This window comes from Triplophysa dalaica, chromosome 8, assembly GCF_015846415.1.
Source record: "Triplophysa dalaica isolate WHDGS20190420 chromosome 8, ASM1584641v1, whole genome shotgun sequence".
Taxonomy (NCBI): domain Eukaryota; kingdom Metazoa; phylum Chordata; class Actinopteri; order Cypriniformes; family Nemacheilidae; genus Triplophysa; species Triplophysa dalaica.
In genome coordinates this window covers 1,146,507-1,166,227 of record NC_079549.1, presented here as the reverse complement: position 1 = coordinate 1,166,227, position 19,721 = coordinate 1,146,507, and positions in this window count along the sequence as shown.

The window sequence follows — 19,721 nt, the reverse complement described above, 5'->3', positions numbered from 1 at the left end:
CTGCTTCCGGAAGTATTTATTATATATGAAAATTATTATATTCAGTGGCTTCTCTTTCTTTTCCTACAGATATTTAGCGCCAGTTTATTAAGAAGTGACTGTTGACTAGTTTGATGGACACCTACTTGCAAACGTTATTCAAATTTTGGCCATAAACTAAATGTGGAACTTTGGATGGAAACACGGCTACTGACATCTAGTGGTCGAGCTTGGTATCTTAGTCTTAATATTCATAATGTTTTAGAGAGGGTAACTCGAAGCTCACATGAGTTGTCAACACAGGTCTGTAATTAATAGCAATAAGTGTAAGTGTATCTGATTTTGTTGTTAGCAAATATAACTCAATCAACAGCTTGTTACAGAGGATGCATTTATAGGCCGTTGTGGTCTCATTCAAACAATCGTAATAAAATTGTATCTTACTCCTCGTAAGTTTTAAAATATATTCATTTCTTTTATAGTTTGCAAAGTAATAGAATGGGAAAGTATGTAATCTGCGATCTGTGACCCAGATCGTTTAATTGCTTTGCATGGCTGCAAAATGAACCATGTTTCCTGATTGTCTAAAAACATCTTATGGAATTGGAAAATAATACTGGCTGGACATATGTATAACTTGCTAGCTAATGTAATTTACTTGTTATTTCTCTTGTTTGCAGGGACTTTACGGATGTGTACCGTAAATTAAATTTGGGCCACAAAAGCGCGCATGTGCAGTAACGTTTGTTTTGAAACCGTCTATATAGAAGAAAAAATTGGTTTCAAAAGGCTGTTTTTATGCATCCAATCAAATAGCAGAGATTCACGAAAGCCACACCCACTGCTGTACATTTTTTTTAGTAAAAATGATCGCAAGTGAGGCGGCCAATCAAATGAAAATAAGGCGGAGTTACTGTTTACACGCCAAGCTGTGACCAATCAATGACGGTGTTACTATTTCACGTCTTTCAGCAGGACGCTACGTGGTGAAAGAGTGTAAGTGCCTAAACCACAATGTAGCTACAATATACATTTAATATTGCTCAACTGTACAGTTCACCTAATGAAATCATGTTATTTGATCTTTCAACAATCACAATGAACCTGTAATGCAAGTTTTTTTTAACATCAACTCCAACCACATTCCCCAGGTTGAAAAATCTCAATTTTATAACACTGGTACATATGCATGTAATATCAATTTGTACGTAATAGTTTATAAAGAATTTGCGGCCCGTTTGTGTGTTGTTGTTTACTTTCCTTATAAGCATAAACCTGCGCTCCCGTTTGGACTCCCGTTATGAGCTGGTGCTGCACCCAAACGGAGACTAGACAAGCTTGTGTGGCTAAAGAAGCAGCTTTCGCTCCTTGTCCTTGACTTTCCCTCCACAAAAAGTGTTTCTTTTAATTATTTAAATACAATTTCACAAATTGAATAATTCTTTATTATTGTTGTGTTGGCGTCCGCAGGGGCGTAGCAGGCATTTTGAAAGTGGGGGGGGGGGGCAGCTGTCAGGTGATGTGACACTCGAATATTAACATATTATGCACACAATGTAAAAAGGTAGTGCATTCATATTCATATAATCAATTTTAAATAGAATATTTACGGGCGGTTTAGAGCACCCTAGTGGCAATTATGTAAATTCCACAATAGCTTGCAAGAACCCAATTATGATGTGAATGTGATACTCAATTTTTTTAAATAACTGCAGGACTTAGGACTTTGAGACCACTGTGGACATCTATACTTTATATTTGTGAAATAAAGATATGTTTTAACATATAATTATTTATGTTGCACTGCAGTTGAACAAGAACTTTTATTTTTTAACATTTGGACCAAAAAGGGTCTTTCAGAAAAGACAACAATTTTGTTTAAACATTTTTAAAACTTCCTCACAAACATCCTAAAAACAACAGATGAAAACACTTTAAACAGCATAAGGGGAAGGGATCACATGACTTTCCCATTTTCATAGTTATTCACTTTACTAGTTTTTCAACTCATAAATAGCCTACAATAGTAAACAGTTTTGGAACACACTGCATTTGCATAAAAAAACAATTTTATTTAACAATTGAACATAAAATGAATAAAAAAAATGTATTGATGTTTAATTCATAAATAGCGGCAAGTGCTCCCAATTAGGAAAACACTGCCTTACAATAGTGAATACTTTTTCAGACAAATCTCAGCCGTGTACATTCTGGAGAGGTCGAGCAACTGTCCTCCCCTCTCTCTCTCTGTGATGTCACAGCCTGCCTGTCTGTTTTCTTTTATGCTAAATATCATTAGGTTATTAAGTAAAGATCAAGTTTCATGAAGTTATTATTATATTTCCTATCGTAAATAAATTAAAAACTTTGTTTTTGTGAGTAGATGCGGGAACTTCATGAAGAAAAATGCTCTTATTTGAAATTGAAAAAAATTAAACACTCTCTTAGAGGTTCCAACAAACGATTATATATTTGGATTGGTCTCCAAAGTTGACATACTTTGGAAAGGTCAAAACTCTCCACCCAAACTAAAAAAACTAAATTTAAGTGCACAATGGAACGGATAATGTATTCAGACATACTTGGCTTAAAATTTTTAAGTTAATTCCTCGTTGACTGTATTATCTTCTAAGTTTTTTTCTGTCTTCTTTTGTAATTTGCTATTTGGTTATTATTGGTTATAAAATTCAACCTATAATAAGCTATGGGTTTATTATATCATTTTTGATTGAAATGGAAACCCCTTTATTAAATAATGTTAATTTGACTAGAAACTTCATTTCCAAAACTAAAACAGCAGACAAAGAATCAATAAATCAATAAATATATAATCAAGTATATAAACAACTTCTATGAATGGTGAGGTGAATGCAATGCTCAATATGGTGAAGAAAGGCCAGTAAAAATATCCAATCCTCAATCGAAAAAGAAAGACTGACGATTCTCTGAGGCGAGGCTCTTCTCAGATGCTCGCAGACCTGTGGTGCAGGTGCAGTAGTTGTAGATTTTAGTAGATTTTTCACCTTTTCACATATTTCTTATTTATTCATAATAAGAAACTGTCAAAATTAACATGATACATTTAGATTAAAACATAAAAAATCTAATATTAATCAAGTATTTTAAACAACTTCTCCAGTTAATGGCATCTGCTGAACAAAACCACTAAAAAATATTAGCAATCATGTACACAAATTTCCAGACAATTTACAATGGCCTTCTGGATTTAGCATGTGATGTCTTCAAGATCTACATTATGTCCCTAACCAGTTCATATTCAATGGCAAGCAAAACAAAATGCAGAAAGCCGTTTGTCCTAAGTTCATTTTTCACCCGCTGTAGAGTTGAAAAAACTATTTTTTACAGTTTTGGCAAGGTATAAAATAGTCAAAGACTAGAAAAACGAATTTAATGGATAAAGAGTTGTTTGCACTGAAGGCATACCGTGTCCACCTTAAACTGCGACAAAACTATTGCTCGCTTTTCTCGTTGATGAGGTGAGTTGATGAGCACAGCGCTGCGTGAGAGACACTCAAGTGCCACTCGTGACATCTCACACAAGCATGTTATACATTTATATTTATTCTGTATTCTGATGTGTTTTTATAGCATTCTGATGCCTGGAGTGGACAACAAGTGCAGCTGCAACATACATGAAGTGGGATATTTCTTCACCTGACACTACTTACTGTGCTTATTTGAACAAAGACAGTAAAAAAACAGTTGCTTGTACATGCACTGATACTCACATCTTCTTCTGTATGAAGATATTTGAGATTGTGTTGGTTCATCAGTCTGAGAACTGGGAGGGAGCTCTAGAATACTGTAGACATCATCATGATGATCTGGCATCTCTGAGCTCAAACAGAAGCATGACTGATGCTCTCAGTAAGATCACAGGAGATCACACACAAAACGTGTGGATTGGTCTGCGCTTTCTAGCAGGTAGATGGTTCTGGATCAGTGGAGATGATCTTATCTTCAAGGTCTGGTCTTCAGATGAACAGCTTCAATGTCCTGCCCAAAACCAACGCTGTGCAGCTCTGGACAAGAACACACAGACCTGGACACCCAGAGACTGTGAGGAGAAGCTCAACCTTCTGCGTTCTAGTCTTCTGTAGATGAAACATCACCTAGACATCATTATGAAAGCCCAGCTATGATAAATATAACAGTTGGTCATGTTGACATTTTTGTCTTATTTCACTCTAGTATTCCAGTTTATTTACTTCTAGTCAGGGGTTAATTGGACTAGTTGTTATGTTTTTCTTATCAGTGAATATATCACATTAGAGGTTTATTCAAAAATGTTAGGGAACAAATCTAAATATTGAGAAAAAACATCTTTTAAGTTTTCCATCAGAGATGTAGGAACAGGCTTTTGCTAGGAAGAAACAGGTTTGTCTTAATGCTCTCTATGGGTTTACCGCTGTAATGATGTTGTGGAGAGTCACCCAAAAACTGAAATCCTAAACTTTCCATAGAGACCAAACTTGAGTGGATAATTCCCAAAGACGGGCAGCAGCAAGTGAAGTTTGCAGGCGTGTTTACGGCCATTTTTGTTTGTGATTTTGCTGCATCAACAAAGTATTGATATATTTACGGAAGGGAATTTACTAAATATTTTCATGACACATGATCTTTACTTAATATCCTAATGATTATTGGCATAAAAAATAGATCATTTTTGTCCATACAATGTAATTTTGGATATTATTACAAGTGTTTGAGTGCTACCTAAGACTGGTCTTGTGATCCAGGGTCAAATATCAGTGGTTTAACCAATACAGCACAAACATTATACGTTTTCATGTTTTTATTGAACACAACATGTAAACATTCATAGTGCAGGGTGGAAAAGTATCTGAACCTTTGGGTTTAATAACTGGTTGACCCTCCTTTGGCAGCAATAACCTCAACCTAACGTTTCCTATAGTTGCAGATCAGACCTGCACACCGGTCAGGAGAAATTTTGGACCATTCCTCTTCACAAAAGTGTTTCAGTTCAGCAATATTCTTGGGATGTCTGGTGTGAATCACTCTCTTGAGGTCATGCCACAGCATCTCAATCGGGTTGATGTCAGGACTCTGACTGGGCCACTCCAGAAGGCGTATTTTCTTCTGTTGAAGCCATTCTGTTGTTGATTTACTTCTATGCTTTGGGTCGTTGTCCTGTTGCATCGTCCATCCTCTGTTAAGCTTCAGTTGGCGGACAGATGGTCTTAAGTTTTCCTGCAAAATGTCTTGATAAACTTTGGAATTCATTTTTCCATCGATGACAGTAATCCGTCCAGGGCCTGAGGCAGCAAAGCAGCCCCAAACCATGATGCCCCCTCCACCATATTTCACAGTTTGGATGAGGTTTTGATGTTGGTGTGCTGTGCCTTTTGTTCTCCACACATAGCGTTGTGTGTTCTTTCCAAACAACTCAATTTTGGTTTCATCTGTCCACAGAATGTTTTGCCAGTAGTGCTGTGGAACATCCAGGTGCTCTTTTGCAAACTTCAAACGTGCTGCAATGTTTTTTTGGACAGCAGTGGCTTCCTCCATGGTGTCCTCCCATGAAGTCCATTCTTGTTTAATGTTTTCCTTATTGTAGATTTGTCAACAAAAATGTTAGCATGTGCCAGAGATTTCTGTAAGTGTTTAGCTGACACTCTAGGATTCTTCTTCACCTCATTGAGCATTCTGCGCTGTGCTCTTGCAGTCATCTTTACAGGACGACCACGCCTAGGGAGTGTAGCAACAGTGCTGAACTTTCTCCATTTGTAGACAATCTGTCTTACCGTGGACACATGGACATCAAGGCTTTTAGATATACTTTTGTAGTCCTTTCCAGCTTTACGAAGTCAACAATTCTTGATCGTAGGTCTTCTGAGAGCTCTTTTGTGCGAGGCATGGTTCACATCAGACAACGCTTCTTCAGAACAGCAAACTCAAAACTGGTGTGTGTTTTTTTTTTGACAGGCCAGCTTTAATCAACACATCCAATCTCATCACATTGATTGGACCCCAGGTTGGCTGACTCCTGGCTCCAATTAGCTCTTGGAGAAGTCATTAGCCTAGGGTTTCACATACTTTTTCCACCCTGCATTATGAATGTTTACATGTTGTGTTCAATAAAAACATGAAAACGTATAATGTTTGTGCGGTATTAGGCAAGGCAAGGCAATTTTATTTATATAGCACATTTCATACACAGTGGCAATTCAAAGTGCTTTACATAGAAGAAATTAAAATAATAAAAAGAAATAAGAGTAATTAAAACAGTTTATAAAAGTAAAATACAGTACAGTACAGACAGTCGGACGAACATTGGCACACTGCTCATTCATTAAATGCTTAGCTAAACAGATGCGTTTTGAGTCTGGATTTGAAAGGGACTATTGTAGGAGCACATCTGATCTCCTCTGGAAGCTGGTTCCAGCTGCGGCTGGCATAATAGCTAAAAGCAGATTCGCCATGCTTTGAGTGAACCCTTGGTATTTCTAGCTGATATGATCCTAGTGATCTGAGTGATCTGTTGGGTTTATATTCATTGAGCATATCTGCAATGTATTGAGGTCCTAGGCCATTGAATGATTTATATACCAGTAATAATACTTTAAAATCAATCCTAAATTTAACTGGGAGCCAGTGTAAAGACCTGCGGACTGGTGTGATATGTTCATATTTTCTAGTTCTGCTCAGAATCCTGGCGGCAGCGTTCTGTATGAGCTGCAACTGTCTAATGGTCTTTTTGGGAAGGCCAGTGAGGAGTCCGTTACAGTAATCCACCCTGCTGGTGATGAAAGCATGAACAAGTTTCTCTAGGTCTTGTCTGGAAACAAAGTGTCACGAAATATATGAGCAGAACCCAGATGCAAGGCAGATGGAGGTAACAAAGACTTTTATTAAATAAAACAAAACCCACGATGGGGCAAAACAGAGACTGATACTAAACAGAAAACTTTCCACGAGGGGAACAAACAAAACAAGGTAGCAAAAAAGTCCAAAAACACGAAACACACCGACAGAAACCACGGGGAGGAAACTCATACAAAACTTAAACAGGTAACAGGGTAATCCAAACATCCTCCGGAACATGGGGCAAGGCTAGAAAGACAAATACAATACAATGAACCGAACAAGGTGTGAGGGGAAACAGAGATATTAAATAGGGACACAATAACGAGGGGAGATAGCACAGGGACGGAGAAGGGCAGGTGACAAGACTAAACACTAATGGGAGACAGGTGACGTAGATAAAACACTAAGGGAGCCTAACGGAGAAACAAGGGGGCGGAGCTTAACGGAACACAGGATGACACGCGGCGAATTATCCAAACATACCGCCACGTGTCTCCACATAAAACAAAACATAAACACAAGACATGATACTGTAGCAACCCTGTCCCAAGGCACGAAATCCAAGAACAGAAAGGACAGGATCGTCACACAAAGCATCTAATTCTTGCAATATTTTTGAGATGGTAGTATGCTGATTTGGTTATTGCTTTGACATGACTACTGAAACTAAGGTCTGACTCTAGTGTCACACCAAGATTCCTGACTTGATTTTTAATTGTTTGAACCCTCGAGTGAAGGTATGCGTTCACCTTGAGAACTTCATCTTTGTTTCCAAATCCAATGACTTCAGTTTTGTCTTTGTTTAATTGAAGAAAGTTTTGACACATCCAATTGTTGACTTCATCGAAGCATTGGCACAGGGAGTCAATGGGGCTGTAATCGTTAGGCGATAGAGCTAAGTAGATCTGTGTGTCGTCTGCATAGCTGTGGTAAACAATTTTGTTCTTTCTCATTATTTGGCTCATTGGGAGCATATACAGGTTGAACAGGATTGGCGCAAGAATTGAGCCTTGAGGGACTCCGCATGTCATGGATGTCCACTCAGACTTATGATCTCCTATACTCACATAATAACCTCTCCCATCTAAGTATGACCTGAACCATTTTAGGACTATCCCAGAAAGCCCCACCCAGTTTTCCAGCCTGTCAAGAAGTATGTTATGATCGACAGTGTCAAATGCAGCACTGAGTTCGAGTAGTATCAGCACTGATAATTTGCCTGAATCAGTATTTAAGCGAATATCGTTTATTATCTTTATGAGCGCTGTCTCTGTGCTGTGATGTGGTCGGAAACCAGATTGAAAATTGTCAAAGTATCCATTCGCGCATAAGAATTTATTCAGTTGATTGAAGACAACTTTTTCAATGATCTTGCCTATGAAAGGAAGATTTGAGATCGGTCTATAGCTGCTTAATATGGTCTTATCCAGATTGTTCTTTTTCAGGAGGGGCTTTACAACTGCAGTTTTCAGGGAGTTTGGAAAACTCCCAGAGAGAAGTGAGGCATTTACCACTTCTAGAAGATCTGCTTCTAAGCTGTTTAACACACTTTTGAAAAATGATGTGGGAAGTGTGTCAAGAGAACAGGTTGATGTTTTAAGGTGTTGTACGGTTTCTTCCAAAATTGTGCCATCAATTTCTTTGAAGTCAGACATAGTAACAACTTTCTCAGGTGGTTTGATTATCTGTCTAACCCCAGGGCAACTCAAGGATGTGCTGATCACCTTTCTGATATTATTGATTTTCTCACAGGAGAAAGAGGCAAACTCACTGCACTTGTTGTCTGAGAGCATTTCACTGGGAATCTGGTTTGGCGGGTTTGTCAGTCTCTCTACAGTAGCAAAAAGAGTGCGTGTGTTGTTTAAATTACTGTTTATAATATTTGAGAAGAAAGTCTGTCTAGGTTTGCCTAGTTCCATATTAAAAGCATGTAGGCTGTCTCTGTAGATGTTATAATGGACTACAAGTTTTGTCTTCCGCCATATGCGTTCTGCTTTTCTGCATTGTCTTTTCATATTTTGCACTGCTGTTGAGTTTCTCCAAGGTGCTTTTTGTCTGTCACTCTTCTTCCTGACTTTCACAGGAGCAATATCATCAATTACAGTTTTAACTTTTGAGTTAAAGGAATCAAGGAGAAAATCAACAGAGTCTGCAGATATGCTTGGTGTTAAGGATATAGCCTTCATAAATAGTACACTAGTGTTCTCATTTAAGCATCTCTTCTTGACAGACACAGACCTAGCTTCAGTGGCAGGAGAGATCAATATATCAAAGAAAATACAGAAATGATCAGACAGTGCTAAATCCTTGATAACAATCGATGAAATGTTTAGACCCTTACTGATAAGTAAATCTAGAGTGTGCCCACGATTGTGTGTGGGTGCATGTACATGCTGAGTAAGATCAAAAGTTTTTAAAACAGTATTGATTTCTTTTGCCATATTGGTTTCTGCATTATCTATGTGGATGTTAAAATCTCCAGCAATGGCAAAACAGTTAAACTCTGAGGTAATTGTCGATAACAGTTCTGTAAAGTCCTCAGCAAAGGCTGGAGAGTATTTTGGAGGCCTGTAAATAATGATAAGTAAAATGCGTGGAGCACCTTTTAACACAATACCCACATATTCGAAAGACAAATAATTCCCAAATGATTTTTGCTTACATTGATAGATATCTTTAAAAAGAGCAGCTAGACCCCCACCTCTCTTAGCAGCTCTGCAAACACTCATAAAAGTAAAGTTAGGGGGGGCTGCTTCATTTAGGATTGTTGCACTGCAGCTGTCTTCTAGCCAGGTTTCATTCAGAAGCATATAATCCAGATTGTTTGTGGTTATTAAGTCGTTGACTAGAAGTGATTTATTTTTAAGTGAGCGGATGTTAAGGAGTGCTAACTTAACAGTCTTGCTTATCCCCACAGCAATATTAGTTCGACGTGTAATAGGCACCAGATTAGTTAGGTTTGCAGTACGGCTATTGAAGGCCTTAGACTTTCTATCTTGTAATAGAACAGCAATAGAGGAAGATGCAGGCACACTGGGTTCCCGCTTGTTCTGTAAACATTTGAGAAAGTTACTGTTATCAAAACGGGTTTAAGCAGTTATTAGTTTACGTCTGTTATTAGTTTAAGCAGACTGTGTTTCTCTATTGTTCTGACTAAGATGAAGATCAGAACACATTTTATGACCAATTTATGAAGAAATCCAAGTAAGCCGAAAGGATTCACATACTTTTTCTTTCAACTGTATGTCTGTGTACTGTGCATAATTATTTTTTACATATTTATGAAATATTTACATGTTTATATTTATTTTTAATTAAATTATATGTAAATGTTTATTCCTTTTTTATTTTCCGTCATGTATATTTGTGTTTTATATGATTTTAATTACTTTGTTTGTATTTATAAATTGTTTAGGCCTGCTGCTTATCAAGTTAAGTTCTGATGAGCTTTTTTGCATGTTCTGTTTATTTTGCTTTGTTGGATCTGTGCTGGTTATTCTCCTTTATTCTGTTTATTGTATCCCCTGTGGTTGGTGGTTTTTAATGATTTAAGACAAACCATGTTCAAATTCAACACTTAAAACCCTTGACAATTATTTTCTCTCATCAAAGCAAGACAATTTGAATATTTGACTCTTGTTTGTATCCCGGGTCTATTAAATGAAATCACTGCGTTCAATTCAATGGTGTAGAAGTTGGGTTATATTTTCCACCTGATATACTGGAAAAACAACTAGACGTATTTACTAAAAAGAAAACTATGTGCAACACACATTAAATGTCTGGCTAAGTGAAAGTAATTGATATTGTGTTATGTATATATGAAATGGCACGGAATTCAAATAGAAAGCATTTACGTACTCTGAGTTCCAATGGAAACCAAATCTAGATATGTGCCTACTGAGGAACATATGCAAAGCTGTTTGCATGTAAAATAGTAGAACAAAGATTTTTTATTTGACTGGCCAATGGTACAATTTTGGTTGATAAATTTGGTTTCAACGTGAGATAAAAATCTAATTTGATGTCCAAAGTGCTCTGAGACTGAAGTATCTAGATTAGTTCATAGATCATTGATTATGGCTTTAAAGATGAGTCTTATAAGGACCATGCCTGATGATAAGACCACTAGTCATTTCCCATATGGTCTGCCGACATCTTGGCTTTGTTGTCTTGAGCAAGTCAACGCTTTGGAAATTAAAATGAAGTGATGAGCAACTAGTCATTGCATTGTTTTGTATAGTTCAGAGCCTCAAAACTCTGAACTGACTTTCTTTGCATACACAGGGATCAAATCCAGCCTGTCGCAATCTGGACGAGTTGTTCTGTAAAGCAAGCTATACAATAATAGTCGTAAGGATGTTCTGATTATTCTATAAATGTCAGTTTGGCAAACAGATTGTGTTAGCATCTGTGAATGTTTGTAAACCTCCGGGGCTACATTCAACATTAGGCAGTCGTGGCCTAATGGTTAGAGGGTTGGACTCGTGACCAGAAGGTTGCCGGTTCGATCCTCAGGTCAGGCGGGTAACGACTGAGGTGCCCTTGAGCAAGGCACCTAACCCCTACTTGCTCCCCGGGCGCTGCAGCGATAGCTGCCCACTGCTCTGGGTGTATGTGTGTTCACCACTTGCTGTGCGTGTGTTCACTACTCTCTGGATGGGTTAAAAGCAGAGGTATATCTTGGATATGGGTCACCATAACTGACAAATTAGTCACTTTCACTTTCATTCATCTATTTGTGGTGACACTACTGAATGTTTTATATAAAATGTGTTTTAATTTTCAGCAAAAGAAAACCCTGGAAAAATAGCACATGTAGGTAAGTTATGATTTAAAGCTTATGAGCTGGTTTGAGCTGGTTTAGGTAGGTCATGAACTGGATTTAAGCTGGTCTTGCAGCAGGAGTTAGTTGCTAAGGACCAGCACATGCCAGATTAAACCAGCTCAAACCAGCCAACGTGCTTCAAAACATACCAAACCAGCATATGCTGTTTTTTTCAACAGGAGATAATTATATACATGTGACCCTGGACAACAAAACCAGTCGTAAGTCGCACGGGTATATTTCTGACAAAAGACGAAAATACATTGTTAGGTCAAAATGATCAATTTTTATTTTATGTCAAAAATCGTTAGTATATTAAGTAAAGATCATGTTCCATGAAGATATTTTGTAAATTTCCTAGCCTAAATATGTCAAAACTTTATTTTTGTGAGTCGATCCCTTAATATCGCGAACAAAAAATGGTCAGAAACATGCCTACAAACTTAACTCGCTGCTGTCCGCTCTATGAAAACTACCCATTCAAGTTTGCTATCTATGTAAAGTTAAGAGATTCCGCTTTCAAGTTAATCTACTCTCTTCTATGTCATTACAAGGGTAAGCCAATAGAGAGTGTTAAAACAAACCTGTTTCTTCTTAGCAACGGCCTGCTATAGCGTCTCACGTGCGCAGCGTACACAATCCGTCATGATCGCGCTTCAAAACATGGATTCTGATGGAAGCGCGTTTGCTCAATCTAAACGCTAATGACAGCAATAATTTAACAAACCTAGTAAATGATTGTTTCGCAAATCATTGGGAAGATAATACAGAATGTCCAGAGACCGGCTTGACATAAGAGGATGCCCCGGAAGACGACGATTTCAATCAATGTTTAGATCGCTTCGACTCCGTGACATGAAGGAATACAAAGTGTTCACTGCGGACTCAGAATTCAACCCGCTTGAGTGGGAAAATTCTTCAAAGTTCAGGTCAGTTAGTCACAAACGTTCTTAAATGCCTTCTTTACAAAGTAGTGGTTTTCATGAGTTGTTTATGTCAAAGTTATGCCAATTTTGCTCTGACAAAATGTAAACAAAACATCATCTTAGCATGTAGATCTGCCTCTGTTAATGATGATTCGTTGCCAGCTCAAGTGTAAAATTTTATATGTTCCTGGAGAATTATTTTTATGAAATTTTGTGTGTATAAAGTTTAAGCTGTGGTAAATCAATGGTGTAAGTTTCATTTATTTCCCATCATTAATAATATGCGTTGCTAAGGACTACTTCTGGAAAACTTTAAAGGCGATTTTCTCAATATTTTCATTTTTTCCACTCTCAGATACCAGAATTTTAAATGGTTATATCTCGGCCAAATAGTGTCCTATCATAACAAACTATTTATCAATAGAAAGTGTATTTAGTCAGCTTTCATGTGGTGTATAAATCTCAATTTTGAAAAATTTACCAATAAGACTCGTTTTGTCGTCCAGGGTCACATATGTATAACATACGTCTTATGAGATGTAGAATAATATAGTCCTGCTACACCCCTGGTGTAGTGCAATCTCACTCCTTTATGTCACAGTCTTTCACTGTAACACAGTGTGTTATTTTAACAGATTTATTCACATGATGTAGTTTACACAGTTTTACAGAATGACTTTAAAAAGCCCAATGTGTGTTTTGCAGTTATGTGAGGTCTTGAAAAAAGCTATGTTCATATGTTCAGGCTTCAGATGGGAAGAAGTCCAATGTGGTAAACAAACTGTGCAAGACATGCAAAAAAGGTTTTCATGCCAGATTTGTCTTTCTAGGAACCATTATCAAGTTTATTTGACTGGTCACACATGACATTTGTGTGTTGTGTTGTGTCGTGATTGGACTGTGTCACTGTCACTCATCACACTCTTTTGTTATTGGTTGTGTGTCAGTTGAAGTAAGAGAGAGTCACAGTTCTATCTTCATCTTCAGACTCACAAAACCTCTTGACTGAGTAAAGATGAAGACTACACTCACTGTGCTCCTCATCATCCAGCTCTATGGACTCATCTCATGTGCTATTAAACAACATTATTTTATAAATGAGGAGAAGACATGGGATGAAGCACAACAATACTGCAGAACCTTCTATTATGATCTGTCCACCTTCATCGATGAGATTGAAGAACAGCAGTTTTTACAGTCAGATGCAGTCAGTCAAACCTCTGATGCCTGGGTTGGACTCAACAAGAGACCTGGAATCTGGACGTGGACGACAGGTGAAGTTGCAACACGAATCACCTGGGACACTAATCAACCAAGCGGTGATCACTGTGCTATGTTACACAAAGACAGTAAGAAACTGCATACTGATTGGGGTCAAAATTCTTATCACACCTTCTTCTGTATGAAGATATTTGAGTTTGTGGTGGTTCTGCAGTCTGAGAGCTGGGAGGGAGCTCTAGAATACTGTAGAAATCATCATGATGATCTGGCATCTCTGAGCTCAAACAGAAGCATGACTGATGCTCTCAGTAAGATCACAGGAGATCAAACACAATACGTGTGGATTGCTCTGCGCTTTCTAGCAGGTAGATGGTTCTGGATCAGTGGAGATGATCTTATCTTCAAGGTCTGGTCTTCAGATGAACAGCTTCAATGTCCTGCCCAAAACCAACGCTGTGCAGCTCTAGACAAGAACACAAAAACCTGGACACCCAGAGACTGTGAGGAGAAGCTCAACTTTCTGTGTTTTAGTCTTCTGTAGACGCAACATCACTTGTACTGCGGTCTGAAAGCCTAGATGGTGACTGTAATGAATATAATAGCAGTTGGGAATGGGGGTTACATGGCTGATTTACGAGAACTTTGACATATTTGAAATTTATTGCAGAATTTTGTTGCTCATATTCTAATTTTTTTTAAATACTTCCGTTAAACAGTAATATGATAGAATAGTAAAGTAGACAGTAAAGAATAAATTACCCCAAATTACTTTAAAAAAAAAAAGACTTGTTTTATTTTTGTGGTCATAATCATTTGAATATTTTTGCATTTCATTCTTTTGAATGTATAGCTTATACTTTGACAATAAATGTATGAAAGCCTGCAAATGTCTGTTGCTTGACCTTAGCATTTCTAAAAATAATTTAACGTAAATCAGTAAATTTAATACATTGTGACACACCATTAATGGAACAGATCATAAAAATTGTGTTTGCACCAAATTTGTTTCATTAAACAGCATATAAAAGTTTTTTTTACCAATGATGATGAAAACACCAAATTATAAACCATTGCATATTTCTCAATCAAAAGAAGATTACCTGCTTCAATAAACGATTGTTTTACCTTTACAAACTTTCTATATTTGTATAGTTTAAGTAATAATGTGTGTGTATGAAAACGTAACACGCTCAACATACTGTAAAGAAAATTCACATTAACTTTCATTTTCAATTGTATTTTTATAGTACTTTTAAAAACAACCATGGTTTGACCAAATGTTTAACAATGTCCAGAAAAAGACTCACTTACAAACAAGACAAATAAAGTGAAAAAATCACACCGTCTCTGCTCAGCTCGAAATAAAATCCAAGGAATACATGTGTGTCTTAAATAATGACTTAAGAAGTTACAGGATGGTCTAAAAAGCTAGCTTTGTAAAAAAGTAGCTATTTTAAATATTTCCGTAACATTTAGAAGCAAAATCTAATTCCTTAAATATGAACAACCATTAAAGCATCAAAGCAGTCGCCTTCAAAATAAAAGCAATGCAGTTGAACAGCATTCCATTTACCTTCGGATAATTTGTTTATTCGTTTTAGTTTTCAAAACGGAAAATCAAATAAACCGATCATTTTTTTACATAAATGAGCATAAAAAAACTAATCGGAGATATTTTCCTCATTTCTTTATATGCATCAAATAAATATACTATAAAACAAAAAATCTTTATGAAAAGTACGTTTTAGTCTAGTATAAGTTCAGCAGCAGCCTCCGGCGACCAGTGGTGGTATTGCACATAAGGGCATCTTAAGCCTATATGGGGAGTCTGCAGACCTGGAGCATGCAGTTTTGCGCCCCCAGGCAGTTTTACGCCCCTGCTGTTACTTATTTCTCCAGTAGGGGGAGTTGATTGACAAAGTAAAATATGAGTCAAACTGCTAACCAAATATCTTTAGTCACCATTATTTTTTGTTGACAATGTAACGATATGCAGAACAGTTTAAAATATTTGTAGATATCTACTAATGGTCTTAATACACAGTTTACAGGAGACAATTGATTTGCAATTGCAAGTGCAAAGTGTTTTAGTGAATTGAAAAAATAATAATACACACAGTTGGATCAGATACTGAGTACAAAAATAATATATAATATAATGTGGCCTAGTTATATACAAATATATATATATATAAAACTTGAGTGTTTGTTGTGAATGTATAGGCATGTTATAAAGTTACCTTCAAATAACAAGACAGTACAACTGCATGATCATTTAATATTTGTTTAATTATTTCCAAGTATTATTACAAACGAGATCAATGAGATTAATTAGCCAGCCAACAACTACTATTAAGAAAACAAGATGGATTAATTGAGCACTAACAATCACAAACGTGATAAAACCCACATAGGGTGCTCATACAATTTAATCCAGATCATTAAGTTAAAATATTCAATGGAAAATATCAAGAGGTATATTGTATTTAGGATAGATAATGGGATCATCTCTTTAACCACTCAAATCAAGATCCATATGGGACTTATGTTTTCAATTTGAGTTTGAACATGTTTGTGGTTGTTGGTGCTCAATTATTGATTTTTTTTATTTAAAAAAAAACTTGAGTATGTGTGCAGCTAAACGGAAATAGTTTATATATAATATAGAATGGAAGTTAACAGGGTCAGAAGAATACCAGGACAGGCCATCTCGCATTGACTACAGAGACAAAATGAGAATAAATTATAAAGAAAATAAATATGAAAATGAGTAAGAGATATCGAGTTGGCCTACACGTTGTCAGCTGAAGTTGATCCAGACACAACATTGACCTGGTCGCCAATAAGTATTAATTGTATTGTCTTTGAGTTTAAATAACACTCACCAATATCTATATTATATATATATATATATATATATATATATATATATGTTAAGATGTTTAAATTAATTCATAACAGTATCAATTAATCGTCAAAAAACGATTTATGTTGGACCATTTCTTAGTAACAAAAACGATTATTTGCCATTCCACTAACTACCGATAGACGATGAAGTTATCTGTTAGGTCTGTTCTGGTGGTTCATAATGAACAGCGAACCCCTACCGGAGAAATAAGGAACAACAGGGTCCTAAAACTGCACAGGGCGTAAAACTGCATGCTCCAGGTCTGCAGACTCCCCCTTCTCTCTTAAGCCAACCTGAGCACAAGACCGCTATCTTCAATAACGCATCAGTTTTCACTGGCGTGTGCCAACCATATGTAAATATGTAGGTAGTAATTTCTGTGCAATTTCAGTGCTCCTGTCAAAGCGGTGTATCTGACATTAGAAGATTAACAACACCCATTCAAATTCATAGTGAGAGAAGCTTGTTTTGCACTTTAATGTTATAAAATTGTGCACTTTTGTTTGCACCGTTCGTTACTTTGTTAACGCCATGCTCTTGCCACTGCAGAACTTTTTCAGATACTTTTTTTTGTCCAAGTTAAGTAATTAAAGGTTGTTACTCATCCAGATTTTATACCATGCATTCCATTATTCTATTGAACTGCTGTGTTTTGAGAGGCTTTGAGGAAATATAATGTTGAGTGTCATCAGCATAACAGTGAATGCTAACTCTCTGTCGCTTTATTATATCACCTAGAGGTATAGTGCGAAGAGCAGAGGCCCTAAAACTGAGCCCTGTGGTACACCGTACTGGACTTGTGATTTGCGTGTCACCTCATTTTTTATTGCCACATATTGAAAACGGTCGGATAAGTAAGATTAAAACTATTTCAAAGCTATTCCATTAATTCTGACGGGATTTTCAAGTCTATGTAAGAGTGTGCTGTGGTCAATGGTGTCAAAAGCAGAACTAAGGTCTTGCAGCACCAGTAAGACACAACCTCGATCAGACGCTAAAAGCAGATCATTTGTAACTCTGATGAAAGCAGTCTCAGTAATGTGATATGCTCTAAATCACACACAACTGATTGAAGGAGCACAAAAAAAAAATTCAAGCTCAAGGTAACTTAATATTTATTCTATAGATTGGTGATGGGAAATGCAATAATAAAGAACGAATAGGTATGAGGAAGCCCTTAATGGGCTAAGGTCTTTACAGAAAGACAACAAAAGTCTTAAACCTGCAAGAATCCCGGAGTCCTGTGGTGACAATCGATGATGATATTAGTGCTCTGACTTCTTTGGAGTGAAGAATGCATATTCAACCGCCAGCGCTACAGCGAATGCTGCAAAACCCGTCTTAAATCCACGCATGAGCACATCCCGGAAGGTAACTGGGATGCCGAAGCTGCCTGTGAATCTCCAAGCCTCATTCCTGCATAAACACAAACATTGTTCCCTTAGTGTAGCTTTTTCCTTCTTAAAGTCATTCTGTGATTGGCGATAAAGGGGATTTGAGCCTTTTTAGGTATTAAACCGTTAATCTACATTTTCACGGCTAATCAGCGTCAGCTTATTTATTACTATTTATCCGTGCACACAATAAAAAAAATCATTTGCACTTGTAATCTTTAATCAGAAACGTCAAGCTCCTGTCCCACTCTCGACAACAACTCTTTACCACATGACGTCAGCAACAAAAAAGAGGAAGGACTATACTTACTGTCCAATGGCCATGCACTTTTAGCCCTCCCCTTCAGACCCAACAGCAAACCAATCAAAAGAGCAAAAACAAAATTAAGCCCCGCCCTACATTCTAATTTCAGAAGCCATCTCACTCGCAAAAAAAAAATCAATCGCAACTTTCTGTTCACTGGTGAATTTAAAGAGGCCTGAGCCAATAGCATTTGAGAGTGAGCTGTGTAGGAGCATTTCATTGGTTGAAAGTACTGAATGAATACGCCCATCACTGAATGAGTCAATTGAGTCGACATGACATTGAATTTTGTAACATGTGCTTTAATTTAAATGTTAAAATATTGCATGTTGTTACTGGACTTTACTGAGAAATAAAGGGAATTACCAGGTTTAATCTAACTCAATGGTAAAGTATGTAGTTAAATGTTCCATACAAAGATTTAAATATATAAATTAGTTAAACCAGTGAAATGTTACTTATATCATGTAGATATATCGACTGAAATCTTTTGTATATTTTGTAGAGTAAGACTAAAACAATGCGGATGATATGTATATGACAAACTATTTTCGTTAAAGTAGTTCACATTTTTGCTAAAATATTAGAAAGAAAAGTGTAAAATATTTCTTCAATGAACGATTTGTTTTATCCCGACACCATTAACTGCCCTTTAGGTTTTTGTTTTAAGAATCCATCTCGCATCTCGCACAGGGTCAGGCAGTAGTCCAGGTGTCAGTGGCACCAGCACAGGAAATGCCGCAGGTCTAGCAGTCACTTAGCTATAGCACGTAGTCAGGCTATAATCCAGGTTTCAGTGGCACCAGCACAGCAGCAGCATTAGCAGTCGTCAGCTTTCGCTATGAATCAGGAGCTCTCCTAACCAACAAAGAAGGCCCTCACTGACTAGCTCTATTAACTCCCCCTCTATCTGGCTACCTGTCTTCACCGCCGGAGACACTTGTTATCTCAACGGCCGTTTAGCGTGTCACCCACACTCGAGCTCCCGAACCCCCAGCAGCCTCTCCAACAGTCTTTTTATCAGCCTTTTAATCCGCATCACCTGTACACTTCAATTACCTTAGTCCCCACCCCTCATTAACTCAAAGACACCTCCCCCGTACTCCCTTACATCACACTACGGACGCCAAATTGCGATTTTGCGTGCATAAATACGTCTTTTTTTGCGTGCATATTATACGCCAATTAGCGTGTTTGCATATTAAACAGCAATTTGTCTCATTACCCTGTCCCCTTACCCAAACCCTAAACCTAATGTTAGCGTCCGTGCATATTATAACCTCTACCAAAACCTTAAACCTTAACTTATTAT